The sequence below is a fragment of the Ursus arctos genome, unplaced genomic scaffold, assembly GCF_023065955.2.
Source record: "Ursus arctos isolate Adak ecotype North America unplaced genomic scaffold, UrsArc2.0 scaffold_7, whole genome shotgun sequence".
Lineage (NCBI taxonomy): Eukaryota > Metazoa > Chordata > Mammalia > Carnivora > Ursidae > Ursus > Ursus arctos.
The window spans coordinates 37,089,560-37,115,761 of NW_026623089.1; the positions used below are offsets into that span (position 1 = coordinate 37,089,560).

Genomic DNA, 26,202 nt, shown 5'->3' on the forward strand with positions numbered 1-26,202 from the left:
ACAATAGAATAATGTAACCAATTAAGGATCTGCTTTCTCACACGAAACAAAGTCCTGAGATAGTGTCCAGGCTGGCACAGCGGCTCTCCGTGTCATCTGTGTCCCCGGATGCCCTCTTTCCATGCTGCCCCTAGGTGAGGCTTTTGTCCTCTCGCTTCCTGCCTCACGTTCATAGGAGGTTGCTAACCCACAGCCTTGCGTCTGCGCCCCGGCAGACAGAGGACAGAAGCAGAGAAGGACGGCCCCTGGGAGGGAAGCTATCCCGAGACCTCCAGCTCAGCGCCGGTCGTCTGGACAGGTAACTGGCTGTATTACTGCCCCAAACAAAATATTCTACCGGGAACAAGGAGGGGGATAAGTGGTGAGTAGGCACCTGTGGATGTCTGCCCCGCCTCTTCCCTGTCCGTACAATGTTCCCGTGATCGTCCGTTCAAGGAGTTTAGCCTAGAACCTGACGGGTAGTAGACACAGTGCTGACAGCTGCTGATGGGATGAAGGAACCTTCCTCAGCTGCCCCCGAGAGAGTCACAGTGGGCTACAGGGCGAGCACCTGACCGGAACCAAGGGGACTGGTCTTTTGAGAAAAGTGTAATCAGGTCTGTGTGTGTGTGTGTGTGTGTGTATAGTGTATAAATTGTGTATATATATACACACACACATCTCCAAACTCATCAAGACGTATAGCATTAAATATGTACAACTTTTTGTATATTAATATTTCCACTACAGTTGGTAAAAACTGAAGAGTATTGATTGAAAATGTTTCCTCAATTGGACTGCCATATTCAGCCAGAAGTCTGTGTTCATTTGTTTTAAAATAAATTTAATTTTTTTAGGATCTTTTTTTTTTTTAATTAAAAAAAAAAACTGCTTTGATTGTCAAATGATCCTTTATTGAAATATTTTCCTTTGTAGTTCCCAACTCTCTGGGCATTCCACTGCACTGCTCTTGATGTCATGAGGGTGGGGCTGTCAACCCTGCAGCTCATGGATGGGGCAGTTCCTGGGATCTCGAATGATTCCAGAGAATTCGCTGGCTAAGGATCGGTGCCACATCTGTTGGGCAATGTTGACAATCTTATCAAAAGTGGTATTTACACTGTGCTTAATGTTTTTCTGCGTCTTTCTGTCTTTGGGCGGTTCTTTGACAGAGCAAAAGCAGAAGGTACCACTTCAATCTGGGCCTGTCTGTTGTGAATGATCGGTTTCACCATAATCCTCAGCCCCTTCCAATCACCAGTTGCCTTGGCGATGTCATCACCAACCTTTTTTGGAGACAGATGCAGGGCGCTCATCTTTGGGGCCAGAGCAGACGCGGCACCGACCCCCCACCAGCGCACTTCAGGCGTAGGACTTTTTTTTTTTTTTAAAGATTTTATTTATTCGACAGAGATAGAGACAGCCAGCCAGAGAGGGAACACAGGCAGGGGGAGTGGGAGAGGAAGAAGCAGGCTCATAGCAGAAGAGCCCGATGTGGGGCTCGATCCCATAACACTGGGATCACGCCCTGAGCCGAAGGCAGACGCCCAACCGCTGTGCCACCCAGGCACCCCCAGGTGTAGGACTTTGATCTTGTTGGGGTCCAGCCTTGGCGGAGGCGGCTCATGTTGAATGAACCTGGATTCGGGACAACTGAAAACAGTTGCACTTTCACCTCCTCCAGGCCAGAAGCTAGGACAGTTTGAGATTTACAAAAATATTATGAAGGTAGTGTAGAGGGTTCCATATATCCTACACCCAGTTTCTCCTGTTACTAACACCTTACGTTAGGTGGTACACTTGCCAAAATTAATGACCTATTATCGACATATTAGATTTACCTAAAGTCTATACTTTATGCACATTCCCTTTGTTTTTACCTAATGTCCTTTGTTCTGGGATCCCATCCAGGATACTATATCACATTTAGTCAATGTCTTCTTATGCTCCTCTTGGCTGTGATAGTTTTTTAAACTTTCCTTGTTTTGGAGGAGCTTGACAGTCTTGAGGAGTACTGGTCAGGTGTATTTTAGAATGCCCCTCTACTGGGATTTGTGTGATTCTTTTTTCTCACGATCAGACTGGGGTTTTGTGTTCTTGCGGGGGAGACCGCAGAGGTAAAGAGCCGTTCTCAGCACATCATACCAAGGGTACATGTTATCAATATGACATCACGGTTGATATTGACCTTGATTGCCTGACTGAGAAAGTATTTGTCAGGCTTCTCTAGGGTGAAGTGACTCTCCCCACCTTTTCCTACTTTATTCTTTGGAAGGAAGTCATTATATGCAACTCACACATGGAGAGCTATGGAGAGTTGTGCCCCACCTCACTGAGGGCTGAGTATCTACATAATTTATTTGGAATTCTGCATGGGAGATTTGTCTTTTCTTCCCAATTATTTATTTATTCAGTCCCTTATTTATATCAGTATGGACTCGTGAATATTTACTTTATATTTTGGGTTATAATCTAATACAGTTGACCCTTGGACAATGCAGGGTTTAGGGGTGTTGAACCCCTGTGCAGTCAAAAATTCATATATAATTTTTGACTTTCCAAAAACTTTATTATAAATAGCTTATTACTGACTAGAAGCCTTATCAATCACTAAACATTTGATTAACACATAGTTTGTATGTTATATGTATTATATGCTATATGCTTATGATAAGGTAAGATAGAGAAAAGAAAATGTCATTAAGAAAATCATAAGGAAAAGAAAGTATATTTACAGTACTGTTCTGTATCTATTGAAACAAATCCACAGATAAGTGGACCTGTGCAGTTCAAACCCACGTTGTTCAAGGATCAACTGTACTACATTATTTATTTTGCTGATCAAATTATTCCAACTTTGGCCATTGGGAACTTTTTCTGTTGTCTCCTGTGTCCTTTTGATGTACCCCATCAATAGGACATTAGTCTTCATAGGGGCTGGGAAATCAGGGAAGTAATAGAAAAGGAAATCAGAAGGCGCTGAAGACCATGCGCAGTTTTATGAACTGGAGCCATAGGAGTTGATGTTGGGAGTCGGAAGGCAGAGTCACACTTGAAAATATAATAGGGAAGCATTCGAACAGAATAGAGTACTAGAGAGTCAAGGCTTGTGACCCGGGCAACAGGCATGCAGAATTCTCACCTACCGCTCTGGTTCTTTGCTGTGTCCTCCGTGGTTTTTCTGGGGCTACTTGCTGAATTCACCCAAGATATGGGTGCCCCGCTACCCTCAACTAAGTGACTTAGGGTACAACCCTTCAAACTTTTGAGTATGGAAGTTGGTTGAAGTTGTATGAGCCTGCAGTTTAGCTCAATTAAAGGTGTAAGGCTGGCTGGCTCCCAGGATATTCTACTGAAGGAGCTGGGAAAGGAGGAACTGGGCTGGACCCTGCACAATACACACAGTGCAATGTGTGCTTGTTGGTGAGTAGAGGGAGAAAGGACCACAGGGAACCCCACAAATATATTAGAGGAAACTGCTTACAACAAACTCACACACATTGTGGAATTTGCTGTACTGGGCTTTAATTTGGACAAAACATTGAGGGTTAGAGTGAAATGTCCCTACAACCTGAACACAAATGTCTCTTCTGAGATTTACATGTCATAAAGTGAAGAAATGTTTTCTCTTCTTAGTGGTTATTACAAGAATTCTTTACTCAGAAGGGACTTGAATTTTTTTGGAAAGTGGTTTTATAAGTCTATTGAGGGGATAGAAACAAGCTTTAAGGACCTGGTTTTGGGCTGGTGCCTAGTTTCCATGAGGAAGAGAAAAACTCTGTCTAATAAATGGGAAGGGGAAGAGTTTGATGTTCCTACAGAGACAAATCCAGGAGGGGAGAAAAAGGATCAGGAAGGACTGACTCCCATGGGAAGGGATGATTAGTGGCTCTGGAGTTGAGAGCAGATCCAAAAGGAGCAAATAGAAATGTCTGATAGCTTTTTGTTTTGTTTTGTTTTGTTTTGTTTTGTTTTTGTCATATTGGGGCTGGATGATGCAAATCCTCTTTGCCATCTCCTCTATAAAATTGCCTTGATCTGGGGTATGTGGAGAGGGGATAGGGAATTATGAAGGGAAGAGGGAGATCCAGACAATAGGCTGTACCTATGTAATTGATCAGAGAAACTCTTTGCCAGAAGTCATTGGCATGACAAGTTGAGTGTGTGTTTTCTTGATCAAGGCAGAATGAATGAAGCCTAAAAATCCTTTAAGTCTTGGCTGAATATGAAAGAAAGCTGTAACAATAATTCATTTATCTGTGTGAACTAAAGTGTGAAAACTTCACAGTCGCAGCATACCTCTCATTGTTTAGGGGAGCTTGTTAAATGGGCTCTGACTTCAAGGAAAGGCATGATTGGCCAATTTGTCCATTCTGGCAACCTGTATTCATCATCCTGTAAATAAAATAGGCTTACCTGATAAGAGGGCTTGAGAGGTGAAAGCCAGCACCTGTTCTAAAAGAATTGCTGTAGTAATCTCTTCTGACAGAAGGCAAATTATATCAGAGGAAACGTGAAACATCAGGAATGAAGGAGGAGCAATAGAAATAGTAAATATTTGGATAAATACAATCGACTACTTTTCTTTTCTTCATTTCTTTAAAATATGTTGGATAGTTAAAAGCAAATATTGTAACATTTTCTGGTGAGGCTGTCAATGCACAGAGATGGAATGCTTCAGATAACTGCTACATAGAAGCGAGAGGGAAAGCGGACCTGTATGTTGGTAAGGTCTATACATCCCACTTAAAGTGGTAAAACGTTGACTTTAGATTTTTTAAAGTTAAATATGTTTATCATAATCTGTAGAACAATCGCTAACCAGACAAATGAAATATAAGAAAACAAACCATACAGAGAGACATAGTGAAAATACAACAGATAAATGAAAGTAGAATATTAAAAAGTGCTCGAATATCCCAAAAGAAGGCGAGGAAAAAGGAAACAAAGAAATGAAAAGCTGAGGTAATAAGCAGATATCAAATACCAAATGGTAAACTTAAATCTAATAATACAAATAGTTACATTAAGTGTAGATGGTCTAGACATAGCAATTAAGAGAGAGACTGTCAGAAGGAATAAGCAAACACGTGACACAGCTATATGTTGTCTATATGATAATGACAGAGGTAGGTTAAAAGTAAAAGGATGGAGAAACATATTCCGTGTAAACACTAAGCTAACACTGAAATGGCTCTATTAATATCAAAGTAGACGTCAGAGCAAAGAAAATTACCAGGGACAAAAAAGGAAAATGTATAATGATAGACAAGTCAACTCTTCATGAAGCCTTAACAACAATACATGTGTAAAAACTAAAATCGGAGTGTCAAAATCCATCATATAAAAGGTGGCAGAACTGAAGGGATTAATAAACAAACCCACAATCCTGGTTGGAGATTTCAACACTCTGTCAGGAATGACAGAACTAATAGAGAGAAAATCATCGAGGATATGGAAGAACTGATAACACCATCAACCCAGTGAATCTAACTGACATTTACAGAACTGCCCACCTGAACCAGAAGAATCCACATTTCGGGGGAAAGTAGATTACCCGAACTGAGCAAAAATGAAAATACAACATACAAAATTTGTAGAATGAAGGTAAAGGGGTGTTGTGAGGCAAATTTACAGAATTAAGTGCTTGTGTTGGGAAAGAAGGAAAGTTTCAAATAAATAAGGTTTCATCTTTCATCTAAGCTTTCACCTTAAGTCTCTCTAAAGAGAAGAGCAAAAGAGGGCCAAAGCAAGCAGGAGGAAGAAAATGATAAAGGTAAGACCAGAAATCAACGAAATTTAAAACAGAAAAGCCATAGAGAAGAATCACTAAAACCAAAAGCTGGCTCTTTAAAAAGACAAACCTCTAGAAAAACTGACAAAGATAAAGGAGAGAAGACTCACATTATCCATATCAAGAATGAAAGAAGGGGTATTACTGTAGATCCTGCCGGCATTAAAAGAATAATAAGGGAGTAACAGGAACAACTTTAGGCTCATAAATATGACAACTTAAAAGAAATGAACACATTTCTAAAAACCATTAATTACCAAAATACACTCAAAATTAAATAGATAACCGCTATAAAATAAATTGACTTTATAGTTAAAACTGTTTTGAAAAAGAGATGTCTAGACCAGGTGGTTTCACTGGCAAATTCTAAAATAACATCCAAAGAAGAAATAACCCCAATTCTAAACAGTTTCTTCCAGAAAATAGAAGAGGAAGGAACAGTTCCGAGCTTGGTTTATAAATGATGGCAATTGCCAGAACCCAAGGCCTTGGGGAGTGGAACAGGGAAAATAAATACATATTTTTCTTTCATTTTAAGCCATTTTATAGGAGGGGACAGGGATTTGATATTTAATCATGTGAATGCATTGCTTTAATTGTAATTGTAATTAAATATGAGTATCCTGATTTCAGGTCTCCGAGGCACTCAGCACAGAGCTCTTAGTTGTATCACCCTATGGACTCTGTCCCTGGAAGCCAGTGACCCCACTGTCATTTTTTCCTCTCAAAAAAGTTCTTTTTTTGCAACTCCAGAGCTGTCTCAGAGGACTTCCAATTGTAGGACATCTGACCTGCCTCATCTCAGCTCTTTTATTGATAATTTCCCCCAAATGAGGCCCTTGATCTACCAAAATGGGGTGAGTTCGGAGTTTTTTCCACAATCAGCCTCAGGAGAGCAATCAGTGAGGTTCTCAGAAAAGAATGCACATTGAGGAAATCCCCTTTGAGCTGACCATGTCTGTGAATTCCAGTTCTGTTTGTGGTTTCATATTTGCCAAGCACCCAGAGAGTATCAGGGGACTCTCGGAGAGAACACATGGGGAGTACTTGTGGGAGGCCATGACACCACGCATTGTGAAACTGTACTGGCTGGGAGCATGGCTGACCTTGGGCAAACATCCACGTGGGGTGGGTGAGTGGGGCTGGGCCATGCTGTACAGCTCACTTGGGAGAATCGCCATGGCACGGGGGCAAGATAGAGTCAAAGTTTTGTGAACATAGAATAATCCCATGGTCCTTATGTAACCTTTGATGGAGGCCAGGAAAAAGGAATCAGAACCACATAGAATGGACCTCAGGGCTTTAGCAGGGGAGAATTGGTTGGCAAAATCCTGTTCTCTGTCAAGAACCAGATGTTTTGAAAAACACTTTGAGCTATTTTTTTTCAAGCCAGATATCGTCAGATGAATCTCAGTTTTGTTTCTTCCTAGCTTATTGTGTAGGCTTATCAGCCCTTTTGGGATGCTTAAAATCGTTGATCGTTTTCTGATCATCTGAAGTGTGTGGTGACAGTAGAGGGGGATCTGTCTGGTTTCACATGTGGGATCTGATTTCCCCACAACTGGTCCCAAACCAGCTGTCAGCCATGATTTGAGGCAGCTCAGGCATCACTCTGGGAGAACTCAGCATCTCCCACCCCCACAGATAGGCTCATGGAGAAGAGGTGAGGGGACTGGATAGAACCCCTCTTATGGAGTTTGCTCCATAAGCATTCAGAAGGGGCAGCATAGAGAGCATAAAGGCAGGACGAAGCTTCTCTCTAAACCACCTTTCTTGCCAGACCCCGCAGCGTATACACGCACAATCACATCTGAGAAAACAGGAGATGGGCTTTGAGAGAGCAGCAAAGATCCACAGAACCAACCACCCTCTTCTTCCTGACATACTGACAGGTGGAACTATAGAAAAAGGAACAATTATAATAGGAAATGCATTATTTGAAGGTGCTGGGTCTGCTAACCTATGGGCTTTGTAACTCTCACAACAACCCTATGGATTCCTATTATCAGCATCTGCCAGATAAGGGCACTGAGGAACACTGGGGCAAATAACTAGCTGTTATGGGCACACAGCTAGGAAATGGCAGAGCCAGATTCAAACTTGGGTGGGGTGGCTCCAGAATTTGGGTGTGCAAGCCCTGGCTCCTCCCACAAAGTGATGATTGTTGGGATGTGCCAAGGCCCCTCTCAGCTCATGCCACGGTTCCTCTGTTGTGTCAAGTTATCACCTGTCATGGTCAAGAAGTGTAGAGGTCTTTGAAAACAATGTTCTTTTTTTTTATGTTCAGTTAGCCAACGTATAATACATCATTAGTTTTCGATGTAGTGTTCAATGATTCATTAGTCGCATATAACACCCAGTGCTCATCACCACACGTGCCCTCCTTAATGCCCATCACCCTGTTCTTTTTCAGTTCTGTGTCTCTCGTGACGCCCAGGAATATAAGTACAATGTTCATCTCCAATGGCATTTGGCACCTTCATTCCATCCTTAAGACTCTGACTGAAACATATTTTTCTGTCCCTTGTCTGGGGACTGGGTGGGGAGTGGGGTCAGACAGCGGGACACAGGGGCCTGAGTCTCCCTGCGACGAGTTCCTGTTCTGGGTGGGATGTAACTCAGGGGAAATACGAATGGCTGAGTAGAAATACGGGGGCAAACGTGTGGTCAGAAGAGCAGCAAACCATCCACAACAGAAACACATACGCAGAGAGCGGAAGCGGCAGGAAGGAAGCACAGGCTGACATTAAACTCAACTCAGAAATCCAGCGAACGGGACGAGGAGTGAGGTACGGACAGGGGAGATGAGTGGTTCCCCAGCTGAGTCGCTCCAGCGTGGGCTCAGAGCCGGCCGCCCTCCTCGACAACCTTTGTAGCATTTTATGGTGGGCTGCCTGGCCCTACCAGACAGGAACAAAATTAAATGATGCCTCCTTCTCTCACACCAGGATCTGTAGCTGTTGTTTCCCACTCGGTTGATTTCCTCAGGGCCTGCGTCTCTCTCTTTCCCTCATCTCAAGCACACAACATCATTTTTGGTTCATGATACTGTCATCGTTGGTCAATTCATGGCCTGATTTTATTCATGTACTTATGTATTTCGCTAGTAATATATATTTGATAATGTAATAAGCACCCGTGAGTCACTCTCCAACATAAAAACTAGAACTTAGAATCATCTATATTCCCAAGAATCTGTCTGAGCTTTTCCAGTCTCATTCCCTAGATTTTCTTTTGAAATTTATTTTTGTCAACCCTGTGTTTGCCCAACTGTTAGCATTGCCTCAGTCAGCTTGGATGTTAAACAGTTGCAGCTGATTTTCAACCAATGCTCTGGGGGGGGGGGGGAGTCTCTTCATTGAGCAAGCTCTGAGTCAGGTCAAATAAAGATAAGCCCTGTTATTGGGGCTTTTTTAGGGAGCTTCCAAACAGGTAAAGTGGTGACAGTGCTTTCAGGGTGAGGCTTTCTAGGGAGCTCCACAGCTGTTCTGTCCCCTCCATGTCTGCTAGGCGGCTGTCTTTCACGCCTACCATGGTTCTGAGTCTGTTGGTTTTCAAGGCTACCATGGAGCCGAGTATAGGAGGATGGGAATATGGCAGGTCAAAATGCCCCCAAGTTTGGTGTTCTTTCTGGGATTCAGACATTTTTCTTAAATAAATGTTGTTGGAGAGTTACAAGGCTTTGGTTAACTTCTGGAGTTCTGAGAAAGTTAATTTTGACGACCTTTGCCAGTATTATGGCTGCTTTTATAGAGGAGCGCGTTTTAGGGGCCACTCCACCAGCCCAGAAGCACTTGGCATGCGGGATATTTTATAATAATAAAATTATCAATTCCGTTCGATTATCAGGAAGACATTACAATCGTTAATGTTTATGTACCTAAGAGTTTCAAAGTGCTCGAAGCAAAACTGAAAGAATTAGGAGAGTAATAGATAAATTCACACTAATAGTAGGACATTTTTCAATATTGTGCTCTCAGGGAGTTGCACTCAACACAAGGAGAGAAAATATCACCAGGATATTTTTAGCATCTTGAAAAACACAATACTTAATTGACTTAATACTTAATTGACTTAATGGGCTTTCACAGATTACTGCATCTAACAATTTCAGAAGACATATGCTCTTAAAGTGCACATGGACCATTCATCAAGAGAAGCCATGTTTGGGGGCACAAGTATCAATAAATTAACAAGAATTGGAATTATAAATAGCTGATCACAAAAGAAATTAGAAGAAAATTGGAAAATCCTCAAATAGTGGACAACCAAACAGAACGCTTCTAAGCAGCTCATGGGTTAAAGAAGAAATCATAAGGGAAACTGAAAACTGTTTTAACTTCTATGACAATGAAAATATAACATATCAAAATTTTGTGGGACACAGAAAAGGCATACTTAGAGTTTTAAGTATTTATGTTGTAACAGAAGATAGATATAATGCCAGTTACCTAAGCTTCTATTTTCACAAGCTAGAAAAGAAAGTGCAAATTACCCAAGTGTTAGAAGGAAAGAAGTAATAAAGAGCAGAAATCAATGAGATAAACAATAGGTACATAAAAGAGAAAATTAACGAAGCCCAAAGTTAGTCCTTTGACAAGATTTGTAAAACCAGTAAACCTCTGGCAAGACAGATCTAGAAAAAAAGAGAAAATACAAATTACCAGTATCACGAACAATAAAGAAATTATTACTCTAGACCCTAAAAACCATCAAAAGAGTAATAAGAGAACCTAATGAGTAATATTATATCATTAAATTTGACAATTTGGATGAAATGGACAAATTCTATAAAAAATACAACTTAGTAAAACCGATAAATAGGAAATCCGAATACCTCTAGATCTATTAAAGGAATTGAATTCATGAGCCAAAAAAAAAAAAAAAAATTCTACGAAGAGATCTCCAGGTCTAGATAGATTCACTGATAGAGTCTATCAAGCATTTAAGAAAACATACCAAGCTTACACAAATTCTTTTAGGAAATGAACGTGGGAACTCTTTCCAAACCAAAGCCAATATGACCTTGACACCAAAACTAAACAAGGATATTACAAGAAAAAGAAACCACAATGTCCTGAAGGACAGAAACACACATTTTTAGCAAAATTGAAAAAGTGAGTCAAACGATGTTAAAAAGGATAATCATTATGATCATGTACTGCTCCTCCCAGGAATGCATGGTGGTTTAATATTCAGGAATCCATCCACGTAACTCAGCGTATTAACAGAATGAGAGAAAATATATATAGCTATCCTAACAGATGCAAGAAAAAGATGTGACAAATTCAACATTCCCTTAAGATGTGGGGCATGAACCTTCAGCACAAGGGAACTAACTCAGTAGGAAAGGGGCTAACATCCTGACTGGGGAAAGAGGGCTGCTCTTACTAGTTCTATTTAACATTGCCAAGGAGGTCCTATCCAGGGTAATAAGACAATTAAAAGAAATGCATAGCAAAAAGAATAGAAAGGGAAACAAAATAGAACATTCTATCCTTGCTCATAGTAGGTAGTAAATACATAATGTTTAAAAATTAGAATATCAGCTATGGTTTTTATAGAGGATAATTTGGCAATCTCTATCAAAACGTAAAATACACATGTCATTTGACTTACAAATCCACTTCTAAAATCTCTTCCCAAGGATATATTTGGCACACGCGTGAAATAATATATGTGTAAGGATATCATTGTGGTCTTTTAAAAATTTTTATAACTAGCAAATGTTTGGAAACAACCTCAATATTCATCAACATGGAACTGGCTAAAAAGTATTATGAGATACTCTGCAGCTGTGAAAAGAATGAGGCTAATAAGCGCCTCGGTATGTTCTGATGTGGAACAATATGCAAGATATTTGTTATAGTTAAAAAAAAGCCAGTTGCAAAACAGTGAATGGATTCTGGCTCACTCCTCATTGAACTGTGCACATCTAATTCAATTTCATTAAGGGCGCCCCAAGGACTGCCGGTATTGGGGTCTTCTGAGGTCTTTTCTAAGAACACCCACTTCCTATCCATCCACACCCTGCCCAGGTGTATTGTGATGCGTACCAAATATTTGAGAATCGATAAATAAATGAATGAGTGTACATTTTTCATCATTTCCATGTTGTTCCTTCTCCCTCGTTAATCTGAAATGCTTTATTGTTCACGGTCAACCAGGAACTACGCCCTCTGTGCTTCACCACTAATGAGAAGGCTGTGCAAAGCAGGGCACGCCATTGGCCCAAGGGTGAGACACACACGCCTCCGTTCTATTTCTGGCTCTGACTGAGACATGGAAAGGAGTCTGGCCTCCACGAGATTTCCTTTTCTGTGCTTTGATGTATGCATCTGCTCAATGGGTAAATGATACCCCAGGGACAAAATATAGAACCTATGGAGACATTTTCTTAGGACCCTACATTGAAAGTAATGGGCTAAGAATTTTCTAAGCCATTCTTATGATTCAGAAATGTCCTTTAAAGGAACAAATCACTGCTTACCAGTTTGTAGAACTGAGTAATCCAAAATTTCAATTTGATTTAACTTTATCGCCTGGGTATTGTTGTAGATTATGAGTGGATTATCCCTTTGCATTGAAAACTCACCCCTTATTCATCCAAATTAAACCAATAGCCACACACATTTATTAGGCACTAATTTTAGGTGAGATACCATGCTTGCTACTGTGGGAGTGCCAAGGTAAGTAAGAAAGACGCAGATGGCTTCACAGAAGCCTCCTACCTGGGGAGACGACCATCCCCTAAATGAGGGCAGTGTCTGCCAGAGCCCGGAAAGAGCTCCAGGGGGGCATAGGCGACCTTGTCTGTTGAAGTTAGAGCACCAGCTCCCCTGAACGGGGAGCACAGACGAGGTACATGAGCTCAGCCTTGTGGTCAGAACGAGGCTTCAAGAGAGAAGCTGAGTTTGGGGCAGCAGGAACAGCACTGCAAAGGCACGGGGTCCAGAAATCAAGCAGCCTGCTTAAGATCTGGTACAGAGTTGGAGTAGTTTCACAGATATTGTAGGACACTGTACTAGATGACTAGGGCACGCATAGGGGCGGGGTGGAGGGTGAGGGAAAAACTGGGCAGGCTTTGGGAGGGGAGCTTGGTTCCCCAAGGTAAAAGCACTGCATTAGATCTAGAACATGTGAACCTAGGGGCAAAAAGACTCTCACGGCAAATGCTTCAAATGATTAGACTCGTATTTCCTCCCCCGCAGTAAGTACCTGTAAGCCCAAAGGGAAGGGAAAATGCCCCTGTCATAATCACTGTTTCGTGGCTGGCATTCAGTAAGGATTTGCCAACTGGACCAGTAGATAAATGGAAGCAAAAAGCACGAGACATAGAGAGTTGCTGCTCAGTGCCGTTCCAGCAGGGGGGCCATTGCCCTTAGTCTCACATCTCCCAGCACTGGACAAAGACAGGACAAATAGCAGAGCCACGTTTAAAGGGAGAACGTCAAGCTTTTCACAAAATACAAGACCACAGAAGAAGGGTCTATGCTTGAGACACCATCGGCGAACTTTCTGTCCTGCTTTGCTGATGTCACTTTAGGACTTTGACACCAATTGGCAGAGGCCAGAGGAGCTCAGTCCTCTCTGGCTTCTCACTGTCCTGGTGAGAAAGAAGTGAATGAATGATCGCTTAATAGAGTATTATTTTTTCCTTAGCATCTTTCGCTAAACTAGCACCTATGACTTTTTAAAGGTCTTTCGTAATATTATTGCATTGACTTTCACAACCCATTCTTTGTGTGAGACAACGGGGGAGGGATTATTTTCGTTTGGTTTGACAATGGAGAAACTGAGGCCTACAGGGATTTCATGGCTTTTCTAAGATCCAGTTGCTAAATGGAGAAGGTGAGATTCATCTTGGGTTTTATTTATTCAGTACTCAAAGTCTAAGTGTCTCGTCCATCGGAGGCACTTGCTGAATGCCGAATAAACCACACGTCCTAATTCAAGGCCCACAGAGCCCAGAGGGAAGATTTGAGTTCATAAAACAAGAGAACAGGGCTAATGTGTGATACCTTCCCAGTTATAAAAGCAGAAAAGTACTGGATAAGTGTAACCAAAACAAAGTCCTGTTGGACACATAGCTGAGCATAGTAGAAAGAAAGAAAGACACATTTCCACATGCCAAAAATAAAATAGAAACTGAGGGTGGAAAAGTAGCCCGCGGTCAGAGGCTTCAGCCAGCAGAGGAGGGAATCCGGAGGCAGGTCCCAGGGGCTGGGGGTGCGCGCTGGATGCCCCACCAGGATGGGAGAAGGGGTAGCAGACTTGTGAAAGGCTGGAGGTCAGATCTGAGATGCTCTAGAAAGAGCTGGAAGTCTGAAAGGGTTGTCCTTCCCTAAAGGGAAGCTCCCAAATGGAAGCCATAAGGAAGCCTACTGTTCATCTGGGGCTCTGAGGAGAAAGGAAAGAACAGTAACCTGTAAGGTTTCGGGACAGGAAGCCCATGCCACGCAGAGGGGTGCTACGGAGTTCCAGTGTGTATCCCCACATGGTGTGGGAACCCCTCAGAAGCCCTCAGAAGTGAGCGTGGCCCTGGACCTGGCAAGGGGCTGAAGTGGAAGAGCCTGGCAATCAGATTTTTTTATTGTAATAGAGTAACTGACTGACATAAAACTTCTGACTGTGGAGACGTCCCTTTCAAAGACGTCGGTCTGGAATAAACACACGGCTGGCTGCACAGCTCGGTGAGGAGCTAGGCCCGTGAAGCCTCCTTATAGAAAGCTTCCAGTGACCAAGATAACTGACTGTGTGAGCCCGCTTTTCCCTTCCTGCACTTTTTTTTTTTTAATTTATTTATTTTGGAGAGAGACTGAGAGAGAGTGAGTGAGCATGCATGGGCGGTGTGGCGGGAGAGGGAGAGAGAATCTCCAGCAGACTCCGTGCTGAGCGTGGAGCCCCACGCAGGACTCGATCTCACAGCCCTGAGATCAGGACGCGAGCCAAAACCAGGAGTCCGTCGGTCGCTTAACTGAGGTTGCCGCCCAGGTGCCCCTCCCTTCCCGCGCTTTACTTCCCACTCTTCTGTTTTAAATTCATCAGTGAAGAGTGAATCTGCAAGACCCTCTAAGACCCGTGAGTAAGAAAACAAGCCCGGTCTTCCCGAAGTTCTGTGATGATTGTTGCCGAGATTCATCTTGCAATCGTCAGAACCACAAGGGCTGGTCCAGCCTCAAATTGGCTCTGGTCAAAGAGGGGGTGCGGCCACAAGAGGTGTGGCCCAGGCGAGGGCCCCGGGCAGTCCCAGCCCAGCATCACCATCGGTAGGCTGAGCCCCGCACCAAACAGGTTTGCCCTGCAGGAGCAAAGGCAGAGCCCCTCCGCCGGGGGCTTCCCACCGCCCGCAGTGCCCCGAGCACCTCGAGAGAAATAAAGTCCTCGGGAAGTGGACCCTAAGCAGGAATGATGACCTGCACAAGAAAGCTGTCACTGTGAGAAGTACTTAGAAACACAACCAACATGAAAATAACGCACAGGAACGTGGGATAATCAAGCTGTTTGCAAGAGGCTAAAAATAAACCTCTTTTAATGTATCCAAGAGATGAAAGAATGACGAGAATCTCTAACGAAACAATAGATTCTGGGGAAAAACAAAACAAGCGGGTCAAAGTTAAGCAAATGAACTTCCCAAAATAAAAATGCAGTAATTGAGGTAAACAAGAAGATAATGTGCCAACAAGTGCGATTGAACTGAAGAAAGAGCGAATGTTCGGGTGGTGGAGCTGAGCAAACTGTCTGGAGATAGAAAATAGACACCACAGTTCAGAAAATACAGAGACTAAAGAAGAGCCATCCAACGGGAGTTGTGAAAGTAGGTAAGACGGAGAGGATGTAGGAGATCACATCAAAGTCCCAGAACTTTCCACACGTAATAATCTTCCGCTGACATTGTGTAGCGAGTCCCAAGGGGATAAAGGAGAGCGAATCCACATTAAGAGCCACGGCGGTCAAGCCGCAGAACACTAGACCAGCAGGCAGGCGGAGGAGACGAGGAGACGAGCATTTAGAGAACCAGCTGCTGAGGAGGCCCCCTGGGCCCGGGCACCAGCGAGGCTCAAAGGGAGGTGGCCGCTCTGCTCTCGCAGCCCCCTGGGGAGATGTGGAGCAGGGTGATGGGGCGCTGAATCAAAGACCAACTTGCTAGGCTCAGGGGAAAAGGAGGCAGTCCATGGGGGTGTGAGGGGCGGCCAGTGGTCGCAGCAGGAGGGAGAGCCTCAGAGGGAGGCAGGCCCCACTCTGGGAGAACATCGTGTGTCCTTCCTCACAGGCCCAGGGGAGTCGCTAAGGAATTTAAGCAGAGCAAGGACAGGGTCACACTTGCACTTTAGAGGACATTCTGGCTCTGTGTGGAGGATGGACAGGAAGTGGATAAAAATGGAAGCAGGGACATGAGCTAGAAGATCGTTACCACAGTTCAAACATGGGATGGACGCTGAGGGCCGGCATGCAGCCAGAACCGGGGAGTGAAGGGAAGCAGGCCGCCCTACAAAGGCTGAAGGACCTGCGGTGTGCAGGACACGGTGCCCGCGGGCAAAGGGAGGAGAGACCAAGGATGACTTCCGTGTGTCTGGCTAGGGGACGGGGATGCCTGGTCCCCTGACACAGGCCCTTCAAGCTTTCGAATCTTCACGGCCCTGTGGGCTTTAGAATGTTTCTCTGTCTAGTCACTATTTACTGTTTCACCATCTCCCCTTTTAATGGCCAACACCAAACATCATATATTCACATGATTAATTCACCACTCCAAATAATTTTGGAAGGAAACTTGTGTTTAGTTTGGGACAAAGGGTGATGTTCTTTGCAAGGTGAGGTTACATAAATGAGCAGAAGTCGCACGTTCACTGTTTACGTGCTAGAGAGAGAGGCCTCTTTAGGAAGGAAGTAAACACTTATAAATGCGTGGAGGCCCAGAGTACATGTGAGGGGCTGGAGGAGATGATGTTTGTAATCGTAACAGTTTCTCAGCAACATAAAAGGGAGCTCGTGGTGTAGACAACAAGATACAGGTGAAATCTTAGAGGACCCAACAGGACTGTGGAGGGCCTGGAGCCTAGGCTGGTCCTGCCCACCCTTCCCCGTCCTCTTGATGGGTGGCACGATGGTCACAGGGTTTCTCAGTCCAGGAATGGAAGGAAAGAACAGTTTTCTATCTGTGGACGAGTTGCAGGGTCAAAGGGAGACATGACGGAATGTCCGTAATGTGCTGGAGATGTTTCGTATGAGATTGTTAGGTGAGCCTCACGGCAAACCTACTTGTGATTGTCGTTACAACAATCTGAAAGGGGAGGAAATGGGACTCAGAGAAGCTTCTTGGCCAAAGTCACAGTCCATGAATTGGGAGATGTTTTGAAGGCAGGCCTGGGGGTTCCTGCTGTCACCCCACCCTGAGTCGACGGCCTCCTCGCTAGGCCCTCTTGCGGGCTCCCCACTTCTTCATCAGGGGACTCATGGGAGCCCCCAGGAGAGCTCAGGGAGTAGCCCAGCACTTGCTCCTCCACCCTCCTGCTGTCTGGTCTTCAGAAACCACTTACCTCTTGCTGCCTTGGCCTCCCCGTCTGTGAAATGGGGATTGAATTTTGTCACTGCGCAGCCTCTGACTGCCTACCCAGGGAAGCCTCCGTGATTAATGATTAATGAGATCATGGTGGCGGGGGTTGTGCCCCAGAGTAGACCCATTTATTATGGAGCAGAGTCCATATTTCTTCTTCCTTTCAAACACTGATAAAAATTATTTTTAAAAAAGTAGATAAGGTAAGGTAAAAATTTCCAGAATTTTATTGCATAACATTTAATAATTATAAACTAGCTTAAGCTAAAACCTTTAATAAGTTAATAATGTGAGATTACTATCTGAGAAAACTGATTTGTTCTTGGTGCTGGTATAATTTTCAAGAGTTTAACCAGACTTAGGTTTTTTATTCCCTAAATAAAATGGATTATGCACGAAGTGACATTTCAAATTACCAGAGTTTCCAAACACCTTTAGGGCTTTGAGTTTAGTCTTTTCTATAGGGAGAGACTGGGGAATAGCTTAAATAATTCTAAACCAACTCTCAGCTTGTTATGACTTTTCCAAACATTAGGATTGAATGAATTTCTATATGTTTCTTTAAAAAAGTTAAAGCTAAGAGTTAAGGGTAGAGCAGTGTCATCAATCTTTAAAAACATCACTGACAGCGACTTACATATAAGAGTCATTGTTCTGTGTGGGGCCCCATAAATGGCGCCCGCTGGGGTGGTTCAGAATCTCCAGGGACATGCATTTATGTAAATAGGTCATTTTAATACCAGGCACGTGTGATTAGAAATCAGGCGGGACTCAGACTCGTGGGAGGTGCTCGGTGAGAACATATCTTTGAGCGTTTCTGATACTCTCCTAGAGGGTTCTCTCATTCGTCTAATAAGGTTGATGTGAGCCTGGTTCTAGGGCAAGTATGTAACAGGGGTGGCTGGTAATGATTACCAGGAATGCGGTTTAAGACTCCAGTGCCTGGAGCGCCTGGGTGGCACAGCAGTTAAGCGTCTGCCTTCAGCTCAGGGCGTGATCCCGGTGTTATGGGATCGAGCCCCACATCAGGCTCCTCTGCTATGAACCTGCTTCTTCCTCTCCCACTCCCCCTGCTTGTGTTCCCTCTCTCGCTGGCTGTCTCTATCTCTGTCGCATAAATAAATAAAATTAAAAAAAAAAAAAGACTCCAGTGCGTATAGGCAGGGAGCTAGTGGGTGTGGCCTAGCTAAGGGGGCAGGGCATCTTTGACAGGCGTCACACCGGAATGAAAGCCAAGCGTTCTTCCAAGAGATGGCAGGAGTTTGGATTTTTAGGTGAAGCTTCTTGGTTTTCAACTATGGCTAATTAATTTAAAAATCATATGTCTTTAAACACTGAGTACTGTACTGGGCCAAATAAGACTAGTTAGCAACCTTTGCTCTCCATATTCTTTCTGCCCCCCAAATCTTACTTCCACCAACTGCTCCCGTAATTACTCTCCAGCAGCCATTTTGCCTAGATGTCTTAGGTAGGAATGTTACACAGGGCACCTAAAAATGCAACAATTCGGTTAGAGTTCTCACTTGTGCCACAGTGACCTCATTTTTCAAAAAGAGCGGTTCTGTTACTAATTAAGAAAAGGCGGTCTCACCTGAATGCATTGCTCGAGGGAACCAAATTCAGGTGTATGTACTTCCAGGTGGCCAGCCAAGCGTTCTCCTTCATAGTGTCTTTCATTTATTTACTCTTCCTTGCACAGAAGCTCAATATGCATGATTTAAGCTCTCCGTTGGCTCTAAGTTCTTTTAAATTAAAAAAAGGGGGGGGGGATTTTAGAAGGACTTCCAGAAGCTGGTTTCCTGCGTATTTCTGGGTTGTCATTTCTCTTTGTGAGCAAAGCCCATCGAGGAGGCTGGAGGGGTCCGGAACTCCCCATTCACAAATCATTGGCTCAGAACTAGATACATGGCCTATAAATGTCAGTCTCACCCACCGCGGCAGTCTTGGGCACCTGGTGACCTTGAGTCATCATCTTTCAGTGGTTGTGCCAGTTACAGTGCAGCTGAAGTGGACAAATACACCCAAGGACATGGGTCATCTCTGCCCAGCACTCATTTAAGTCAACAGTTGTCCCGAAACTGTTCTCTTGGTTGAGGCGCAGAAGAAAAAGATTGAGCGGTGTGATCAGGACACAATATCTTCCTCACTTGGCTGTACCTATTTGGACACACGGGACAGGATGACCCGGGAAGTTAGAGCGACCCTACAGCTCACAGGCTAATATAAACAGTAGATGCATTTGAAGGACTCCTCCACACCCACATGGTCCTAAAGGTAAATCTAAGGAAGACGTAGACAAACAGCCGGCCTGTGCCTGCTTTGAGATTGAAAGACCACCCTGGTCTCACTGGAAACAATGAGTCAAGCTCCACCATTTGGCTGCTGATTGATGTCTATGTTTGGGGGGGGCGGGGGGAGTAGCGATGTGCAAGATGGCAGCAGCTTGATATTTGCAACTTCTGTTGACAAATATTAGCTGAACTCATTCTGTTTTTTAGAATAACATCATCCCCTGCCCTGACGAGAGATTATAAGAGAGTTAATATTTCAAAGCCATGAGCATTGGTCTGAGTATACGTAAAACGCAAGCCTACTTGCATTAGAATCCCATACTGGATTCTCTAAACTGTTAGCCTGATTTTGAATTTCTCTGTCGTCTGGGGCGCTCACTCTATCTAGTTGCAAATGAATTAGATATTGACCGAGATCTCTGGGAGGAGAAGTCAAGACTTCTCCTGTATGTATCCTGAATACATAATATGGCTTAATGAGAGTGAATGGGAATTTATACCAGCAAAAATTACTTGTGGTCTAACAAGACACTTTCTCCAAGAAAGTGAGATTTACTAAATAGAGTCCGGATAATTACTAATTTTCTGTGCCGCTCTGATGTCTTGCTCATTTTGGTTTTAGCAGCCGTGATTATTCTGTGGAAAATGCAATGATATTGATATAGCATTTACCAAATATCTTTAGCTCCGTGATGGGGAATCAACAGGAAATTTAATTACCAACCCGAGTATTAATTGTAAGTCCAGGCTTTACTTAAATAGACTTTCCATTAGAGTAAACTGCTAATTCTTCTATTTACTTTCATTTGGGTTAAAGAAAAAAGAAAGTGGGTTTCAGGGTCTTTGGAGGGTGGATGGCAGGGACAGCGTACAGAAAGGTCTATGCATATTTATGTATTCCTAGACATGATTTCGAGAGCAAATGTCTAATCTTTAGAAAAATCTTTTACTTGGGGGGGATTTTAATATCTTCTGGTTTTAACCTATCACATTCTACTAGATGGTGTCCTCATTAGGGTCCGCAGTTGCCCGGGCATCACAGAGCTGCCACAGCTCAGAGTTAATCAGCAGCAGACATCCGTCAGGGCCAACTCTGCCCCCTTGTAGCCCCCCATTAATGAAATATTCGCCAAGAAAACAGTGCCAGAATGCAAACAAACAGTACTGACTATATCCTTGCCCCACTTCTAACCTCCTGTGATCTTTGGCTTCTGTTCAGTAATTGTATTTATTTTGATTTCATTAAAAAATGTGAGAAAAGGAATTTCACTTAGGCCTAAAGTTCAAAGATTTACAGCTCAGAGATAGCCAAGAGAGTTGGTGTTGGTATCGGTTTGGGGTTAGAAGCCCTGATCTCTTTCAGATGTTTTCCTGCAAATGAGGTAACAAATGTCCCTCACCTTGTCTCAGCAATTTACAAACAATCCCGAACATGCCGTCACAATCATTTTTCTCACCTGGTCTTCTCAATAACTGTGAGTTGGGTGTGGTCATTCTTGTTTTACAGCTCTCAAGTCACCTCATTTCCCCAGATTTCTGAGATCAAAGATAATGCTTCAGCGGTATCACAGGTTGAAACCAGCATTTCTTCCATTCAGGGGTGTCTCCATGCTTGAAGTGCCCCTTCCTTGTGTCAGGTCCGCTGTGCCAGGCTCACAAATAGGAAGTGAGCCCGAGTCCAAGCTGTGTCGTGGATCCCGTGCATGCCAGAGAAAAGGCAACGTGTCCCCATTTGTACTCCTACAGATTAAATCACAAATCCAATTTGAAAATAATAATTCACAAATCTGTGTCACTAGACATTGTTAAAAACAATTCCATGATCAGCATCCCCATCGCCATGCTTCTCCCTTCCCTGTAGCCCGGAGTCGCTAAACCACACGCCCCGCATGAGACAGAGTGAGGTCTTGCCAGGGCTCCGTTACTGGGTGGGCGCGTCGTCCTCATCCTGAGACCATCAGCTGAAGGCAGCCACTCATTTCGCTCTTGCAGTATTCCGTTCCAAGAAATTACTACCCCATGCACAATATATTCCAACCTTCAAAGAGAGATGAGAAAACTAAGGTTTAGAGAGATTACCATCTATGGAGGGGAATCAAGATAACGTGACCAAGAGTCCTCTTTCAGTTTGGTAAGGAGCAGATGTGACTGATAAGTCAAAGGTGTGCTGGGGAACAGCTGGCATTCCCGGGAACAGGAGCCAGGCAAGTGCTAACCGCCGAGGCGCCGACCGAAGGTGTTGAGTGTAGACAACATATATTGGAAACGGGGACCCACACTGAGGCATCGGTGTGCCCCTCAAGGCAGCTGAAGCACCGCGAAGTGAAGTAAATACTGTGAGTCTGTGTTCTGTGCATGTTGACGCGCTCAGCTGCCAACAGAGAGCCTGGCTCGGAGGGGAATTCGATCAGGTTTGCCAGAAGATAATGAACGGCAGATGAATTTGAGGGCAGCCGGATTGCCGGAACGTCTAGGGCAGAGGGCGTTCTCAGCAAACGTGCGTTTTAATTTTCCAGTCTTTCCCCATTATAGGAGTCCAGCTAACACCCTGGTTGATAATTCCTCAATATTGAAGCTATTATTATTATATTGTTCTTCCAAGTTTCCACCCCCTGCTTTTATTTTTTCATTATGAGTTGAAAGCCAAGTCCCTAAAGGTTGACCTCAGTGATTTTTCCTCTTTCCTCCTTTGAGTACTGCTGCGAGTGGCTCTGACAGTCAGTGTGTGTGTGTGTGGGAGGGGGGTTGGTTTTCATTTCCTCTGTTTATTTCCAGCAAATGAGGACAATAATAGTAAAGAAAAGGTCCTTAATTGTCCAGAACAAGCATGGTGTTAGCACCAATTTATGACTTTATCCTAATGTGTCCCATATTCAGTGACTGACTTCGTTGAGGTTTAGAATTGTGTGAGACATTAACAATATTGTCACAATAATCTGTGGACATTGTCAATGTCCTCACCCCATGAAATCTCACAAAGTTGAGCTCACTGAGCCCTCAGACAGAGAAACTGGCCAGTTGTTTTTTTCCTCTCGTGATTCATGCTGCAAATTCTTTCCCCATCCCTCCCCTAGAAGAACCTTATAACCACTTAGATCGATGTGAGAGCTGACACTTTGAGGGGGAAAAGCTCAACCACAATTATACAGATATACTTGACAAGTATAAATAAAGGGGGAAAGACAGTATAAAGATGAAAAGCTAAAAATGAGGAGTATCTCACCATAGACCAAAACTTCACATTTTACAAGAAAACACTCAGAATAAAACCACATTAACATGTTTAAAATGCCTATGAAATGAATTCTTTCCCAGGAGAAGAGGAATTACTAAGATTGACTATAAGAACATAGGCTCGGACAGAGTTGCAGGAATAGAGGTGAAGGTGACAGGACTGTGGCAGAACGGTTCCTTGGCCAGGGGCGCCTGGGTGGCTCAGTCGTTAAGTGTCTGCCTTTGGCTCAGGGCGTGATCCCAGCGTTCTGGGATGGAGCCCCACGTCAGGCTCCTCTGCTAGGAGCCTGCTTCTTCCTCTTCCACTCCCCCTGCCTGTGTTCCCTCTCTCGCTGGCTGTCTCTATCTCTGTCAAATAAATAAATAAAATCTTTAAAAAAAAAAAAAAAAAGAATGGTTCCTTGGCCGGGTAGTATTGATGATTTTTTTCAAGTTTGTACCCTTGAGATAACCTTTACATTATGTAACCTGTTCCGGAGAATATGGAAATGTGAAGTCTTCCCAAGTCGCTTTTCACGTGAATACCCCGGTAGCATCTACATCTGCAAATACTAAAACAAAGAGGAAAACCTGAGGCTTAGCTGAGTTATGAGCAGCAAGGCAAAAATTCCACACTAAAGGCTAGTAAAGAGGATCCGGCAACATACTTAAAAACTAGTTTTCTTCAGGAATGCATTGCCGATCTGTTTAAAATAAATCCATTAGGAGGCTACCTGAAATAAATTGGCCAAAGGGAAATGATACAACTTCATTTTAATATCAGGGTCATTTGATACATTTCAACATATAGTCTTGTGAAAACTGTAGGTCAATCAGCAGTGAGCACGACAAGAAACACCTAATGAAATGCAACAGTGGGCATTGCTCGTGATGTGAAACCCTAGAGGCGTTGCTTTTAAAATCAGATGCAAGGAAGCAATGCCTATTATTATTATTTACCATCTTTCTGGAATTTCTAGCCACTACACTGAGATATGGAGGCGGAAATTAAGGAATATAGCAATTATTAAGTAGGTGAAGGCTAAAGATGTTTGAATCGTTGCCTTATTGATCTCAAGGCTCTCTAGTATTATATCCAAATACGGTACTTAGCATGGGGACACGGAGCTGGGAATCCCAGCCCTTTCTCTTTCACGGAGAAGGTGGGCAAGGAAAAGCCAGAGGTGCCAAATTCCTCTCTATTCTTTGTTGTGGGCTGAATTGTGTCCCTTCCCCACTCATACCGTGAAGTTATACCCAATACCTGAGAACGTGAGTGTGTTTGAGACAGTGCCTTTAAAGAGATAATGAAGTTAAAATGGTGTCATTAGGGTGGCCCTAATCCTATATGACGGGTGTCCTTAGTAGAAGAGATCAGGACACGGAGAGATGACACAAAGAGGGAGCATGTGGCCAGCTGCAGGCCAAGGACAGCGACCTCAGAAGAAACCAGCCCTGCTGATATGCTGATCTCAGACTTCAAGCCTCCCGAACTGGGAGAGATAAATTTCTGTTTTTTAAGCCACTAAGACGGTGGCGTCTTGTGGCTTTCCTGGCACACCGCTATACCCTCTCCCTCACCGTGTTCTTGTGTTCTAGTTGAGATTCAGTGACCTTGACCCCATCTGCACAGCTCCCACGGCAACGCGGGATCTTTCTAAGCCGGTGTAGCGCAGACAGCTGGAGACCATGACGAATCTCAGTGACCCGAGTCAGCCTGATGCGTCCGACGCAGTCCAATTTCAGAACTGCTGTTATAAGCCTAGCGACCTACTGAAACTACGTATGTAAGTCCTGATGCTACCTGGCTGGGACCACAACAGTGATTCCAGTGAGATAGGAGAAGCAGGCTTTTCTTTTTCAAATTTTCAGGAACCTCTGGGTTTCAGAATTTTCTCTCAGAGCCTCTTGCCTCTGACGACTCGTGTGTCATGGCAGGCAACTGATGCTTGGGGTACAGTCGGTTCTATTTCCTGAAGTTCCTCTGATGGAGTCATTTGAACGAGTGTCTTGTCAAACTCCAGATGTTCTGTCCCATGAAGTGGACTTGTCGGTCTTTCAGGGGCCCTGACCCTCGTTGCCTTGCTTGGATGGCTCTGGCAAGGTACACTCGTGCCACCGGAGAGAAAGCATTTCTTGGTTCCATCGAAGGCACTGGAACTCCCCGCTAAATGAGAGACAGTGTTCTAACGAGGAGCACATGGAAGGCACAGATGCCTTAGCCAAAGGGCTGGGAAACTTGAGAAAGGAAAATACCAATATTGCCAAATCCATCCGAACTACAAGTTCAAAAACATGCTTCATTCAGCTACAGTTTGCAGTTTGGTAACTCGAAAATTATAGCATTGCCCCATTGAAAAGTTCAAGGCACATAGAATTAAAAAATCAATGAAATTAATCAAGAAGCTGTAACTCTTGTACGCGTTAGACAGAAAGAATGTCTTCATTTGTCTTTAAGAGCTTGAGACTCATACTTATTAAAAAAAAAAAAAAGAAGAAGAAAAACTGCAGTAATCCAAACCAAACCAGTGACTTATTACCGCATTTCAGCTGAGTGGAAAAAATACGATGTAGCAAGCAACAAATTGAGAATGTGATGTCTTGCTTATCCGTCATACATGGTAGCTTTGCCCTGAGGGCTCGGAGCCACGCATCAGGTGCCAAATGTACCCGCAGCCTCCAATTCTCCCACCTCTCTCTTCATTTGGCGACATTTGCATAGCTTCAGATCCCATTTGTGTCTTTCCCTGTGAAGGCTGCTTACTGGGGGAACTACTAATGTGTGCCGTTCCTGACAAACCGATGACAACAACAAAAACTACAAAAACTGGAAAGTGTCTTTCCCTCATCTTGGCACAGCCCAGGTGCATAAAGAGGAGTAAAGCCAACCCTCACCACTCAGGCGAAAAGGCGGACACACAAAATTGCACCGTAATGCAAAGCCAAATCTTTGGCTATTCAGCAGTGATAATGATTTTCACCACATGATCTGAGATGAAGGGATGGAGGAGAAAGGAGCATGTCCGAGGTCCTGGTGGGTCTTCTTCAGACACACACGTTGTCCACCTCTCCTTGTTCACTGGGTCATTCCCTTCAATTCCCCGGCCCTGAATTCTGGAATTTTCCCCTACAAGCCCATATAACATTGGCTTAAAATGAATTGAAAATATTCTTCCCAGAAAATATTCTTTCAACATCTCCGAATATTCCAGATCTTTTTCTCTTACATTTCTATTATGAAAGGAAATCAAGCTCATTAAAAAATTTACAAACACAGAAAAGCGAAAGAATAACAACAAAACCTTCCACAGCCCCACCCACCTTTGAACGACCATGCCGCCCCATGTTGCAATATGCCCTTACATATCTCT

General features: G+C 43.8%; 1 long non-coding RNA gene across 2 annotated transcripts in view; it reads left to right on the plus strand.

Annotated features, from left to right (window-relative positions):
- The window catches only part of LOC130543005 (uncharacterized), a 56,870-nt gene continuing 30,668 nt past the window's right edge, over nucleotides 1-26,202 (plus strand). The window contains exon 1 of one of the 2 annotated variants that reach the window (XR_008957979.1): nucleotides 1-24,618. This is a non-coding gene — a long non-coding RNA (uncharacterized LOC130543005). The remainder of the gene's footprint in view (nucleotides 24,619-26,202) is intronic. The other variant, XR_008957978.1, reaches the window with a different exon arrangement.